This window comes from Apostichopus japonicus, chromosome 16, assembly GCF_037975245.1.
Source record: "Apostichopus japonicus isolate 1M-3 chromosome 16, ASM3797524v1, whole genome shotgun sequence".
Lineage (NCBI taxonomy): Eukaryota > Metazoa > Echinodermata > Holothuroidea > Aspidochirotida > Stichopodidae > Apostichopus > Apostichopus japonicus.
This window is the reverse complement of record NC_092576.1, coordinates 27,232,045-27,249,032: the sequence shown is the minus strand read 5'-3', so window position 1 is coordinate 27,249,032 and position 16,988 is coordinate 27,232,045. Positions and strand designations below refer to the sequence as shown.

The following is a 16,988-nucleotide window of genomic DNA, read 5'->3' as shown; positions in this document are numbered from 1 at the left end:
TACATAGTTAGGGTTAGGCAATTATCAATACATAGTTAGGGTAAGGCAATTATCAATATATAGTTAGGGTAAGGCAATAATCAATACATAGTTAGGGTAAGGCAATTATCAATACATAGTTAAGGTAAGGCAATTATCAATACATAGGGTAAGGCAATTATTTTTCAATACATAGTTAGGGTTAGGCAATTATCAATATATAGTTAGGGTAAGGCAATTATCAATCCATAGTTAGGGTAAGGCAATTATTTTTCAATACAGAGTTAGGGTTAGGTAATTATCAATACATAGTTAGGGTAAGGCATTTATTTTTCAATACATAGTTAGGGTAAGGCAATTATTTTTCAATACATAGTTAGGGTAAGGCAATTATCAATACATAGTTAGGGTTAGGCAATTATCAATACATACTTAGGGTACAGCAATTATCAATATATAGTTCGGTTACCACAGTTATCAAAACATAGTTGGGGTACGGCAATTATCAATACAATAGGGCAATTATCAATATATTACGGTATGGCAACCTCAAACTTACCATCATAAGAAACCCAGGAAGCCACACTCGCCGCAGACATCAACCTCAAACTAACCATCCTGAGGAACCCAGCTAGCCATATTTGCCACAGACAGCAACCTCAAACTTATCATCCTGAGTAACCCAGCAAGCCACACTCGCCACAGACATCAACCTCAAACTAACCATCCTGAGGAACCCAGCAAGCCATATTCGCCACAGACAGCAACCTCAAACTTACCATCCTGAATAACCCAGCAAGCCACACTCGCCACAGACATCCACCTCAAACTGATCACTGGAGATCATTAGACGCTCCAGTAGCAGCATGCTGGCCCCGTAGCCAATCAGACAATCTCTTTCCATCTCTCCGAGGCGAAGACCACCATCCCTGAAGATAAAAAATATAACAGGATGAATCTTCAATTTAAATTAATAAAAACATTTCTGTGGACGCCATGCTGATACCATTCAATTTGCTGTTTGTAACCTAGAAAGTAAATGGAAAGCTACCAATGAAATTTTAATTAATCCAAGTCAACCATTTAATTAATTAGGTTTACTTCATTACATTCCTTGCAGAGATGATTCATTCAGTGTATTAAACATATTTAAGCTGTTTGTATCATTTGCTATATACGTCTTTCATTTGTGGAATTTGTTTCACAACACACCTCAGTATTTTCAGTCATTCATGGCAAAATTGATTCATCTCAAAACTGAACACAAAATGGGATTTTACTGCTGTTTTTTACAAACACTAAATTATTTTGAAGGGGGGGGGGTGGGACAGACTAATATCAGCCAGTCAGCTATAAAACACAAGAAACTAGATCGACCATAGGTTTTTTTGCCAGAAAAAATTATATTGTCGACATTATACATTCTACAGTGTAAGTAAGATTCATCTCACAAAAAAACACTAGAATGGATTTTAACATGCAAGTATTCAACACACCTCAGGAGTATATCACACACTTTTAACATTTTGCAGCTGTTTTATCAACACAACACATTGGAAAGTACCACTCCACTGCATGAATAGTGAAAAGGTAAAACGTAACTCTCACCTTGACCTTCCCTCTGTGGGTTGTCTGGTAAGGATGGCCCTGGGTCCCTTGGCCCTGGCATGCATTTTATCCAACACCATATGTTTCAGCTTCTGATAGTAGACTGGGCCAAAGTATATGTAAGCACTCAATGGTTCACTGATGGAAAAGAACAAATATTGACCTTCAACGACATGACCAAAAAAAAATAATAATTGTTATTTACCAACCAAAACAGAATGTATTCTGTCAAATTCAACAATGATCTGAAACTTGCAGCACCTATGATGAAGCTTTTTCCCATATAGTATACATAGTTGCAACCACAACTGATGTAAGATGATCTGCAAATGACTGCCATCTGCATAACCAAACTCCAAACCTTACTCATGCATTACATGTTAATGCTTTTGTTTCTGACTGACTACCTGTACTACCATAATCATAAAATGAATAATATAACCACTAAAAACACAGATGCTGGAGGTCAGTGGCAACACCAAATGAATGATACTATCAGGGGTTCATCACCACTACTACAACAACTGTAGCAACCACTACTACAGTAACTGTTACTGGAGGAGTTCAGTAACACCACCGTTACACCAACATGATAACTATCACCACCACTACAACAACTGTAGCAACCACTACTACAGTAACTGTTACTGTAAGAGTTCAGTAACACCACCGTTACACCAACCTGATAATACTATCACCACCACTACAACAACTACAGCAACCACTACTACAGTTACTGTTACTGGAGAAGTTCAGTAACACCACTGTTACACCAACCTGATAATACTATCACCACCACTACAACTACTACAGCAACCACTAATACAGTAACTGTTACTGGAGGAGTTCAGTAACACCACCGTTACACCAACCTGATAATACTTTCACCACCACTACAACTACTACAGCAACCACTAATACAGTAACTGTTACTGGAGGAGTTCAGTAACACCACCGTTACACCAACCTGATAATACTTTCACCACCACTACAACTACTACAGCAACCACTAATACAGTAACTGTTACTGGAGGAGTTCAGTTACACCACGGTTACACCAACCTGATAATACTTTCACCACCACTACAACTACTACAGCAACCACTACTACAGTAACTGTTACTGGAGGAGTTCAGTACACCACCGTTACACCAACATGATAATAAGATCACCACCACTACAGCAACCACTAATACAGTAACACCACGGTAACACCAACCTGATAATACTATCACCACCACTGCAACTACTACAGCACCACTTCTACAGTAACTGTTACTGGAGGAGTTCAGTAACACCACCATTGTACCAACCTTATAATAATTTCACCACCACTACTACTACTACTACAGCAACAACTTCTACAGTAACTTTTACTGGAGGAATTCAGTAACACCATCATAACACTAACCACAAAACTAATATCATCACTAACAATATTATCCCTGCTACCACAATCAGATTTCACCTCTAACTTCACCAATACCACCATCAAACGAGTGGTCTATGAGTAACAGCTGTTACTGCTGTCATTACACCAAAGGCAGAGTATCAAGAACACACAGTAATAACACATCAATGTGATCCACCCACTGTCAGACAGAATCAATACTATCATTGATACTCACCCAGTGATTCCTGACGTGAAGAAGTCTTTGCCAAGGTAGTTGTAGCCATGTCGAATCAAATCCTGGCACATGTCCTCCACTTTGTCACCACCGAATGCTGGACAAATAAAAAACAATGCTTAATTGTCATCAAGTACTTCCGTGAATTGTTACATTGTACTGAAATTTCATGATGTGCTTCCTACAGAAACATCATGTACTGTATGATATGTTCTGGTACTGTATGATAAACTGTATAATAATGAATACTGCACACATGATGACACTCTTGTGTCTTTATCAGAATGTGCTGTAATATCACAACGTGCCCAAATCGCAACCCAACCCAGCATTCCCCCACCCACCCCCGCCCCCACCATTACACCCCCTACTACTGTATTGAATTAGTCTTTGAAGATGAAACATACGCAAAGATTTTCTTGTACTTTTACACTCCACCATACAGTTTAACAGTTACTGTAATATCACAATGTGCTCTAATCTCAACCAACCCTCCCCCACCCCCCGGCTCTACACCCCTACTTCATTGATTGATTTAGTTTTTTAAGATTAAATATACCCAAAGATTTTCTTAAACTGTTACATTTCACTATACAGTACAACAGTTAAGCCTTACAACTGACTTTCACAATAAGAGAATGTTTCACCACATTTGTAAAGCTTTCCACGTAGTACATATTTTACCTGTTCCGTAGTGGAACTGTCCGTCTAGAAGGCCTTGCCTTCCCAGCCAGGAGCTCCATGAGTTTACCCACAGTCATACGAGAAAGAAACCCATGAGGGTTCATGATCTGTAAGCATAATCAAAATGCACATTAAAAAAGTATGACACCCTCTTTACTAGTCAGACCAACCGGGAGGTGGAGGGGGGGGGGGAGGCAGATCATATTCTTTATATTTGTTTTCAGAAAATATTTAGCGTTACCAGTAAAGTATGTTTTAGCCTTTAGCGTCTTAAATGATTCCATATGGAACAGTGAAAAGAGTTTAGCACCCATTGTGAATAAACATTCTTTACTTTAACAGCAATTCGAATGCACCACTATTTCCGCAGTAATTTCAGACATCTTCCGCTCCTGGATCCGCCACTGCAACCACACATTAAATAACTAGAGAAGTGATAAACAATATATGAAAAGGTAACATTTTATTTGACAACCTGTGGAAAATAAAAAATAACCTGAGGTTGTACGGTTCACCAAGGAGACCTGCAGTTGCAAACAAATGGTACAAAAACTAACGATAAGCCCACAAGGTCCTATTTATTAACATAACTACAAAATCTCAATGCCTCAGTCAACCCAACGTAACTGAATGTATTCAGATTATTTGAGATATCTCGGTTGAACCGTACTTACAAACCAAAACTCATTTCAGTCAGTTTCATTGAAACAGTGACATAAATCTCTATTCATCCTTCAAAACCAGGAATGCTATATGTACTTGTAAAGTCTGAGTCAACAACAAACAATAGAGATATACTTACAATGTCTGGACAGATACCAAGGTCATTAAAGGGCATGTCCTCTTGCTGTACAATTAAACCACAGACTCTGAGTTTGGTGAAAGAAACCAAAAATAAAAATGTTATAAAAAGGGAAGACAACATTCATCAGAACAAAGCAAGCAAGATTTCTATAACTTATTTACTTTATTTTTGATTTGGATAAATCACAAAATATTTGTCCAGCCTGTAAGAAAACTTCACAAAGAAAATAACCAAGAAAATGCTGGAAAATGTTGTAAAATACATTATTTTAAATACTGCCAACGTTTCTTTTTAGAAAATAACTTTACAAACGATTCTAACAAAACCTTGCTGTTCATGTCTACTGCTGAATTATCCCAATTTCTGGTCACCCCCTTTCTAATAGCTATGTTTCTTTACACATAAGTGATTGAAGAGAGCAAAAAAGCTAGTCACCTTTTCTGTCCATGACTACTGCTGAATTTATCCCCTATTTCTGGTCACCCCCTTTCTAATAGCTATGTTTCTTTATACACATCAATGCTTGAAGAGAGCAAAGAAGCTAGTCACCCTTTCTGTCCATGTCTACTGCTGAATCTATCCCCTATTTCTGGTCACCCCCTTTCTTAATGCTATGTTTCTTTTTACATATAAATGCTTGAAGAGAGCAAAAAAGCTAGTCACCTTTTCTGTCCATGTCTACTGCTGAATTTATCCCCTATTTCTGGTCACCCCCTTTCTAATAGCTATGTTTCTTTATACAAATCAATGCTTGAAGAGAGCAAAGAAGCTAGTCACCCTTTCTGTCCATGACTACTGCTGAATTTATCCCCTATTTCTGGTCACCCCCTTTCTAATAGCTATGTTTCTTTATACAAATCAATGCTTGAAGAGAGCAAAGAAGCTAGTCACCCTTTCTGTCCATGTCTACTGCTGAATTTATCCCCTATTTCTGGTCACCCCCTTTCTAATAGCTATGTTTCTTTATACAAATCAATGCTTGAAGAGAGCAAAGAAGCTAGTCACCCTTTCTGTCCATGACTACTGCTGAATTTATCCCCTATTTCTGGTCACCCCCTTTCTAATAGCTATGTTTCTTTATACAAATCAATGCTTGAAGAGAGCAAAGAAGCTAGTCACCCTTTCTGTTCATGTCTGCTGCTGAATTTATCCCCTATTTCTGGTCACCCACTTTCTTAACGCTATGTTTCTTTTTAAATATAAATGCTTGAAGAGAGCAAAGAAGCTAGTCAGCCTTTCTGTCCATGTCTACTGCTGAATTTATCCTCTATTTCTGGTCACCCCCTTTCTTAATGCTATGTTTCTTTTTACATATAAATGCTTGAAGAGAGCAAAAAAGCTAGTCACCTTTTCTGTCCATGACTACTGCTGAATTTATCCCCTATTTCTGGTCATCCCCTTTCTAATAGCTATGTCTCTTTATACACATCAATGCTTGAAGAGAGCAAAGAAGCTAGTCACCTTTTCTGTCCATGACTGCTGCTGAATTTATCCCCTATTTCTGGTCACCCCCTTTCTAATAGCTATGTCTCTTTATACACATCAATGCTTGAAGAGAGCAAAGAAGCTAGTCACCCTTTCTGTCCATGTCTACTGTTGAATTTATCCCCTATTTCTGGTCACCCACTTTCTTAATGCTATGTTTCTTTTAACATATAAATGCTTGAAGAGTGCAAAGAAGCTAGTCACCCTTTCTGTCCATGTCTGCTGCTGAATTTATCCCCTATTTCTGGTCACCCCCTTTCTTAACGCTAGGTTTCTTTTTATATATAAATGCTTGAAGAGAGCAAAGAAGCTAGTCACCCTTTCTGTCCATGTCTACTGTTGAATTTATCCCCTATTTCTGGTCACCCACTTTCTTAATGCTATGTTTCTTTTAACATATAAATGCTTGAAGAGTGCAAAGAAGCTAGTCACCCTTTCTGTCAATGTCTACTGCTAAATCTATCCCCTATTTCTGGTCACCCCCTTTCTTAATGCTATGTTTCTTTTTACATATAAATGCTTGAAGAGAGCAAAAAAGCTAGTCACCTTTTCTGTCCATGACTACTGCTGAATTTATCCCCTATTTCTGGTCACCCCCTTTCTAATAGCTATGTCTCTTTATACACATCAATGCTTGAAGAGAGCAAAGAAGCTAGTCACCCTTTCTGTCCATGTCTGCTGCTGAATCTATCCCCTATTTCTGGTCACCCCCTTTCTTAACGCTATGTTTCTTTTTATATATAAATGCTTGAAGAGAGCAAAGAAGCTAGTCACCCTTTCTGTCCATGTCTGCTGCTGAATTTATCCCCTATTTCTGGTCACCCCCTTTCTTAACGCTAGGTTTCTTTTTATATATAAATGCTTGAAGAGAGCAAAGAAGCTAGGCACCCTTTCTGTCCATGTCTGCTGCTGAATTTATCCCCTATTTCTGGTCACCCCCTTTCTTAACGCTATGTTTCTTTTTATATATAAATGCTTGAAGAGAGCAAAGAAGCTAGTCACCCTTTCTGTCCATGTCTACTGCTGAATTTATCCTCTATTTCTGGTCACCCCCTTTCTTAACGCTATGTTTCTTTTTATATATAAATGCTTGAAGAGAACAAAGAAGCTAGTCACCCTTTCTGTCCATGTCTACTGCTAAATTTATCCCCTATTTCTGGTCACCCCCTTTCTAATAGCTATGTTTCTTTTAACAAATAAATGCTTGAAGAGAGCAAAGAAGCTAGGCAACCTTTCTGTCCATGTCTGCTGCTGAATCTATCCCCTATTTCTGGTCACCCCCTTTCTTAACGCTATGTTTCTTTTTATATATAAATGCTTGAAGAGAGCAAAGAAGCTAGTCACCCTTTCTGTCCATGTCTACTGCTGAATTTATCCTCTATTTCTGGTCACCCCCTTTCTTAACGCTATGTTTCTTTTTATATATAAATGCTTAAAGAGAGCAAAGAAGCTAGTCACCCTTTCTGTCCATGTCTGTTGCTGAATTTATCCCCTATTTCTGGTCACCCCCTTTCTAATAGCTATGTTCCTTTTTACACATAAATGCTTAAAGAGAGCAAAGAAGCTAGTCACCCCTTCTGTCCATGTCTGCTGCTGAATTTATCCCCTATTTCTGGTCACCCCCTTTCTAATAGCTATGTTCCATTTACACATAAATGCTTAAAGAGAGCAAAGAAGCTAGTCACCCTTTCTGTCCATGTCTGCTGCTGAATTTGTCCCCTATTTCTGGTCTCCTCGTCTGGCGAAGTAAAACTTTGATCAAGAAGGCTTCTTCGGGATTAGATGAGATCATGACATTTTCAATGTAAGAATCTACTGGGCCTTTGTATCTTAGGAACAAAAAGGCAGATCAACACTTTGAATAAACAGGGTTTCATTCAAACTAATTTAGTTATGCAGTGCAATGAACTAATCAACAGCTTATTTATCAAAGTTAGGCTTAATGTTAAGGTTTAATCCAACATTAAATGCATTTAAATAAAAATAGAATGTGTTTCCTTCGCATATATCCTTCACTACATTTTACAAACCAATATTTGCAAGCGGGGATGTAGACAACATCAGTAATCCAACAATTTCAACAAGTTATGTATAAAAGAAGTCCCTGAATGGGGTCACTGGATCCAATTAATTAATCTGGCCTTTTTAGAATGTCTGCTAGCTTGGTAACCCAGTATGAACACAAAACATTTATCAATGTCGTCATAGCGCCCAGTATACACTCACATGATTGGTACATCTTGAAATTCTTGTTGCTGCTGTTCAGATTTATTCCCTGTCTCTATTGGACTCATCGTTACCACCGGCATAGACTTATTGAGAAGAACCTGCTTGTTGGTTACCCGTTCACCTTCATGAAAAAAAAAAGACACAATCGACTTAATGACAAAAGTTCAACTATTAATTAGTTCAGAGTGAAAAAAAACTAAGGCCTGCCAATGGACATGCAGATATACTTCAGTCTGAAGTGTTTGTCAATTATCAGAGCATGATACACAAAGCCGAGCAGACAGTCTCTAAACAACACCACAAACTCAAACCAGAATCCTACAGAAAATAAAACACAGCCCTGCCCCACCCATATCATCTAATCAGCATATTATCAACGGACACAATTGCACACAATGGTCATAATGTGGGGCCCTTATCAAAAAATCATAAACAAGCAATATCAGCAACACCGCTAATGTCGAATATAAATTATCAGTTACTAATGATATAAATACTGACCCGGAATATTGAGTCCATCAATACTGACCCGGACTTCAGATTCCATCAATACTGTCCCGGACTACAGATTCCATCAATACTGTCCCGGACTACAGATTCCATCAATACTGTCCCGGACTACAGATTCCATCAATACCGACCCGGACTTCAGATTCCATCAATACTGAACCAGATTACAGATTCCATCAATACTGTCCCGGACTACAGATTTTATCATACTGAACCGGATTACAGATTTCATCGATACTGACCTGGACTACAGTAACCATCAATACTTACAAAAATACAGTAACTATCAATACTGTCCCAGACGGCTTTTCCATCAATACTGACCCGGACTACAGATGCCATCAATACCGACCCGGATTACAGATTCCATCAATACTGACCCGGACTACAGATTCCATCAATAATGAACCAGACTACAGATTTCATCGATACTGACCTGGACTACAGTAACCATCAATACTTACAAAAATACAGTAACTATCAATACTGTCCCAGACGCCTTTTCCATCAATACTGACCTGGACTACAGATTCTATCATACTGAACCGGATTACAGATTTCATCAATACTGACCTGGACTACAGTAACCATCAATACTTACAAAAATACAGTAACTATCAATACTGTCCCAGACGCCTTTTCCATCAATACTGACCTGGACTACAGATTCCATCAATACTGACCCGGACTACAGATGCCATCAATACCGACCCGGATTACAGATTCCATCAATACTGAACCGGACTACAGATTCCATCAATAATGAACCAGATTACAGATTTCATTAATACTGAACCAGATTACAGATTTCATTAATACTGAACCAGACTACAGATTTCATCGATACTGACCTGGACTACAGTAACCATCAATACTTACCCAAAATACAGTAACTACTGTATCAATACTGTCCCAGACACACGTTCCATCAATACTGACCTGGACTACAGATTCCATCAATACCGACCCGGATTACAGATTCCATCAATACTGACCCGGACTACAGATTCCATCAATAATGAACCAGATTACAGATTTCATTAATACTGAACCAGATTACAGATTTCATTAATACTGAACCAGACTACAGATTTCATCGATACTGACCTGGACTACAGTAACCATCAATACTTACCCAAAATACAGTAACTACTGTATCAATACTGTCCCAGACACACGTTCCATCAATACTGACCTGGACTACAGATTCCATCAATACCGACCCGGATTACAGATTCCATCAATACTGACCCAGACTACAGATTCCATCAATAATGAACCAGATTACAGATTTCATTAATACTGAACCAGATTACAGATTTCATTAATACTGAACCAGACTACAGATTTCATCAATACTGACCTGGACTACAGATGCCATCGATACTGACCTGGACTACAGACTATCAATACTGACCTGGACTACAGATGCCATCGATACTGACCTGGACTACAGACTATCAGTACTGACCTGGACTACAGATGCCATCGATACTGACCTGGACTACAGACTATCAATACTGACCTGGACTACAGTAACCATCAAAAACGACCTGGACTACAGTAACCATCAACACTGACCTGGACTACAGACTCTCAATACTGACCTGGACTACAGATGCCATCCTGGTCCAGCACCTTATGTTTCCAGATGACCTCTCTAGTATTGCCATCGATCAATGGGCCCATGATGCGGTCAAACGATTGGTTGGCATATTTCTTCAAGATGCACTTCTGGTTTCGGTAAACGTGGCATCGTCCAAATCCTATGAGGGAAACATTAAATTACCAACAGCTAACCACTATATGCAATCTTAACCAGAATGCAAAAATGCATTGTGGTTTCGATGTTTTCTTAATGAATCTGACATAATGCATAGTAACATACTTGATATGAGTAATACAGTGACAAACAGTGTGATGTGACAAACAATAAATTCACAATGACACAGGCTGTCCTGAAATGACCTTTGGCTCACCCCTGTCTACAGAAGCTTTGTTGAGGATGAGGGCGTCCTCTATGTCGTAACCACTGTAACTCATGACAGCCACCATGGCATTCTGACCAGCTGGAACCTTATCAAAACCAATCAAATCTATAGTCTGCAAGAAGAAACCAAAGTGAAACATAAAACAAACAGTTTAATTATTGAAATTGATTCAAATCAACATGTCAAAGATATGGATTCTGTTATGAATTATGATATAGATATAAAGAATGAAATTAATATTTAAATATGACTACTGAGCTAGGAAAGTAATAATTCGATACCTTTGATTTTACCATCGGAGCTTCGGGGTAAGTCAACAGGTACATCAGGGTGTCTATGCGGTTCCTTTGGTTGTATGCAATAGTACCTATGGATAAAAAAAACATACAACCACACTTTTACCACTGTTAGTACTGGATAGGGTTTCTTAGTATTTACTGTGGTATTCATACCATGTTCACAAACTGATGTTTAACACTGTGTAACCACACAACTTACCAATAGCTTGCTTTCCCATAGCACACTGGTAGGTATTTCTAGGTGACTGGTTATGGTGAGGATAGGGGATCAGTCCGGCACAAACTCCAAGGATTGTAAACGGCTCTATCTCAAGATGTGAGGTTCACTGAAATGAAAAGACAAAACAAAATAAAACTGTTAGCAAACTGCTTATCCACTAAAGAGCCTGTGTAACAGAATGTGTAAAAGTTAGTTGGCCTGACGTTTCGATCCTAGCAGGATCTTCCTCAGAGGCTGAATGGCAAGTGAAATGATAAGAAACAGAATAGGGAGGCTGTTGCTCATAAAGACAGTATACACAGATTACTTTACACATGTCAGACTGTGTAGGTACCTCGTCTATATAGTTTATAATTCTCGTCACTTCCAGCAATCTCCAGTGTGGTGCTTGTGCTATTAAGCACAGATCGTTTGCTTCTGTGACTCTCCATGGACAATGTTGAGTGGGTGCATGATGAAGCATGTCAATACTTGGTTCAACATTTATTGTGGGCCCCAAGTTACTGTTGCATTTCAGCTTTGAAAATTGCTCAAGGACGGAATGGGGAAAGGATAAGCGCAGGGGTGATGAGGGGAAGGGTACAGGTTGATAGATTTGTTTTGTGCACATCTATGTTTATTCATATTTATTGTATATTCACATCTATTGAATATTCATTCACCTTGTAATGGGTGACAGGTTAATAGATAGGTTTTGTGCATATCTATTTTATATTCATATCTATTGTATATTCTTGACAGGTTGATAAATTGGTTGTATAGTAACATCTTTTGTATATTCATATCTATTGAATATTCATATCTATTGTATATTCATTCATCTTGTAAAATGCGTGACAGGTTGATATATTGGTTGTATGTTATCATATATTGTATATTCATATATATTGTATATTCATATCTATTGTATATTCATTCACCTTGTAATGAGTGACAGGTTGATAGATTGGCTGTATATTAACATCTATTGTATTCATATCTATTGAATATTAACATCTTTTGTATATTCATATCTATTGTATATTAATATCTATTGTATATTCATATCTATTGTATATTTACATCTATTGTATATTCATATCTATTGAATATTAACATCTATTATGTATTCATATCTATTGTATGTTAACATCTATTGTATATTCATATCAAATGTATATTCAAATCTATTGTATATTCATATCTATTGTATATTAACATGTATTATATATTACTATCTATTGTATATTCATATCTCTTGAATATTAACATCTATTGTGTATTCATATCTATTGTATGTTAACATCTATTGTATATTCATATCAAATGCATATTCAAATCTATTGTATATTCATATCTATTGTATATTCATTTACCTTGTAATGAGTGACTCATAGAGAGCTATCAGACAGTCATTCTCTTCATTCACATCCAGGTATTCTACCAGACCCTCTCTCAAGAAATCTTCAAAACTTCTAATTTCTTGAGTCAATTCATTGATATGCTTCTGCAGCACCTTTGGTTTCCCTCTGTCCACTATAATGTACGGCCTGCAGTGTCAAAGAAGAGAGAGCAAAGGTTGCATAATACTGTCTTATCAGTAAAAAAAATATTCACTGTTTTACTACCAGACCACACTCAAAAGCCATAAAACACAAACCTGTTACCCTGAAAGTAATTACACTTACACTAAAAGCTTATTGTCAGGTATGAACCTGTAGGTATGGGGGGGGGGGGACCTTCTAGAATGAATCCACAAATTTAACTCATTAATGTTTGTGAGTAAGAAATAATACCAAGTAGATTTTAAAGTTAGCAACCACAGTCCTACAAGTTACACCCATGGTGGGTATCAGTCGCTGCGCTGCACAATTAATAGAAAGAAATATGAAGTCATTCCCCCATCCCTCCCCCCCACCCTCCAACCTCCTCCCTGGCCACTCACCTACACACCCTTCCACCGTCACGTGCTATGTACACACATCTGTGAGTCTGATTCGGACAGATGGACACAAACTCGTTGATGTACCCAGCCCCCCCCCCCACTCCAAGCCACCCTCCCACCTCCTCCCTGGCCACTCACCTACACACCCTTCCACCGTCAGATGCTATGTACACACATCTGTGAGTATGATTCGGACAGATGGACACAAACTTGTTGTGTACCCAGCCCCCCCCCACTCCCAGCCACCCTCCCACCTCCTCCCTGGCCACTCACCTTCACACCCTTCCACCGTCAGATGCTATGTACACACATCTGTGAGTCTGATTGGGACAGATGGACACAAACTCGTTGATGTACCCAGCCCCCCCGAGCCACCCTCCCACCTCCTCCCTGGCCACTCACCTACACACCCTTCCACCATCAGATGCTATGTACACACATCTGTGAGTATGATTCGGACAGATGGACACAAACTTGTTGATGTACCCAGCCCCCCCCCCCACTCCCAGCCACCCTCCCACCTCCTCCCTGGCCACTCACCTACACACCCTTCCACCGTCAGATGCTATGCACACACATCTGTGAGTCTGATTCGGACAGATGGACACAAACTCGTTGATGTACCCAGCCCTCCCCCCCACTCCCAGCCACCCTCCCACCTCTCCCTGGCCACTCACCTACACACCCTTCCACCGTCAGATGCTATGCACACACATCTGTGAGTCTGATTCGGACAGATGGACACAAACTCGTTGATGTACCCAGCCCCCCCCCCACTCCCAGCCACCCTCCCACCTCCTCCCTGGCCACTCACCTACACACCCTTCCACCGTCAGATGCTATGCACACACATCTGTGAGTCTGATTCGGACAGATGGACACAAACTCGTTGATGTACCCAGCCCCCCCCCCACTCCAAGCCACCCTCCCACCTCCTCCCTGGCCACTCACCTACACACCCTTCCACCGTCAGATGCTATGTACACACATCTGTGAGTATGATTCGGACAGATGGACACAAACTTGTTGTGTACCCAGCCCCCCCCCACTCCCAGCCACCCTCCCACCTCCTCCCTGGCCACTCACCTACACACCCTTCCACCGTCAGATGCTATGTACACACATCTGTGAGTCTGATTCGGACAGATGGACACAAACTCGTTGATGTACCCAGCCCCCCCGAGCCACCCTCCCACCTCCTCCCTGGCCACTCACCTACACACCCTTCCACCATCAGATGCTATGTACACACATCTGTGAGTATGATTCGGACAGATGGACACAAACTTGTTGATGTACCCAGCCCCCCCCCCCCCACTCCCAGCCACCCTCCCACCTCCTCCCTGGCCACTCACCTACACACCCTTCCACCGTCAGATGCTATGCACACACATCTGTGAGTCTGATTCGGACAGATGGACACAAACTCGTTGATGTACCCAGCCCTCCCCCCCACTCCCAGCCACCCTCCCACCTCCTCCCTGGCCACTCACCTACACACCCTTCCACCGTCAGATGCTATGCACACACATCTGTGAGTCTGATTCGGACAGATGGACACAAACTCGTTGATGTACCCAGCCCCCCCCCACTCCCAGCCACCCTCCCACCTCCTCCCTGGCCACTCACCTACACACCCTTCCACCGTCAGATGCTATGCACACACATCTGTGAGTCTGATTCGGACAGATGGACACAAACTCGTTGATGTACCCAGCCCCCCCGAGCCACCCTCCCACCTCCTCCCTGGCCACTCACCTACACACCCTTCCACCATCAGATGCTATGTACACACATCTGTGAGTATGATTCAGACAGATGGACACAAACTTGTTGATGTACCCAGCCCCCCCCCCCTCCACTCCCGTCCACCCTCCCACCTCCTCCCTGGCCACTCACCCTTCCACCATCAGATGCAATGTACACACATCTGTGAGTATGATTCGGACAGATGGACACAAACTTGTTGATATACCAAGCCCCCCCCCTTCCCACCCACCCTCCCACCTCCTCCCTGGCCACTCACCTACACACCCTTCCACCATCAGATGCTATGTACACACATCTGTGAGTATGATTCGGACAGATGGACACAAACTCGTTGATGTACCCAGCCCTCCTCAAGAGCCGAAAATCCTGGATAAGCTTCTTGTAATTTTTAATGACTCCTAATATGTTACCTGAAGACAGAATAAGTGCTTGTTATAATAAAATTAGTATAATAAAACACACAAATGCCAACCGCTATTTTTGTAGTCACTGATATCTTGATTTTAAGAGATTTTGCTATTTGATATCAGTCACGATCTTTGATGATCATTCATCAGTCACTTGGGCAAATACAAAAAATTGTAGGTCACCGGGGACATTACTATTACCATGTTACTTGACTGTACAAAATGGATTCGACTTCCAAATGCCGACCTATACTTAATACTGTCTATACAGGCATATACATTAAGCCCACTGGCATACTGCATTCAACTTCCAAATGCCAAACTATACTTAATACTGTACATACAGGCATATACACTAAGCCCACTGGCATACTGCATTCAACTTCCAAATGCCAACCTGTACTTAATACTGTACATACAGGCATATACACTAAGCCCACTGGCATACTGCATTCAACTTCCAAATGCCGACCTATACTTAATACTGTCTATACAGGCATATACATTAAGCCCACTGGCATACTGCATACAACTTCCAAAGCCGGCCTATACTTTACTGTATGTACAGGCATATACACTAAGCCCACTGGCATACTGCATTCAACTTCCAAATGCCTACCTATATTTAATACTGTACATACAGGCATATACACTAAGCCCACTGGCATACTGCATTCAACTTACAAATGCCGACCTATACTTAATACTGTACATACAGGCATATACACTAAGCCCACTGGCATACTGCATTCAACTTCCAAATGCCGACCTATACTTAATACTGTACATACAGGCATATACACTAAGCCCACTGGAATACTGCATTCAACTTCCAAATGCCAAACTATACTTAATACTGTACATACAGGCATATACACTAAGCCCACTGGCATACTACATACAACTTCCAAAGCCGGCCTATACTTTACTGTATGTACAGGCATATACACTAAGCCCACTGGCATACTGCATCCAACTTCCAAATGCCGACCTATACTTAATACTGTACATACAGGCATATACACTAAGCCCACTGGCATACTGCATTCAACTTCCAAATGCCGACCTATACTTAATACTGTACATACAGGCATATACACTAAGCCCACTGGCATACTACATACAACTTCCAAAGCCGGCCTATACTTTACTGTATATACAGGCATATACACTAAGCCTACTGGAATACTGCATTCAACTTCCAAATGCCAACCTATACTTAATACTGTACATACAGGCATATACACTAAGCCTACTGGCATATTGCATTACAAATAGCCTATACAATACTGTGCACTTCCCACACGATAGTCATATACAAACAAATAAACTTGAATCGATTGTTGATGCCTGATAGCTTTAGTACAGAACAAGTTACCCGTGAAACTTAATTCTTATTCAAAAGAGAAATGTCATGCATCTTGATCACTTGAGGAAGTTCATTGTCCA

The 16,988-nt window shown here is 40.3% G+C and overlaps 1 pseudogene; it reads right to left on the bottom strand.

Moving 5' to 3' along the window:
• Positions 1-16,988, bottom strand: part of LOC139982496 (DNA-directed RNA polymerase III subunit RPC2-like) — a 36,387-nt pseudogene that overhangs the window by 4,324 nt on the left and 15,075 nt on the right.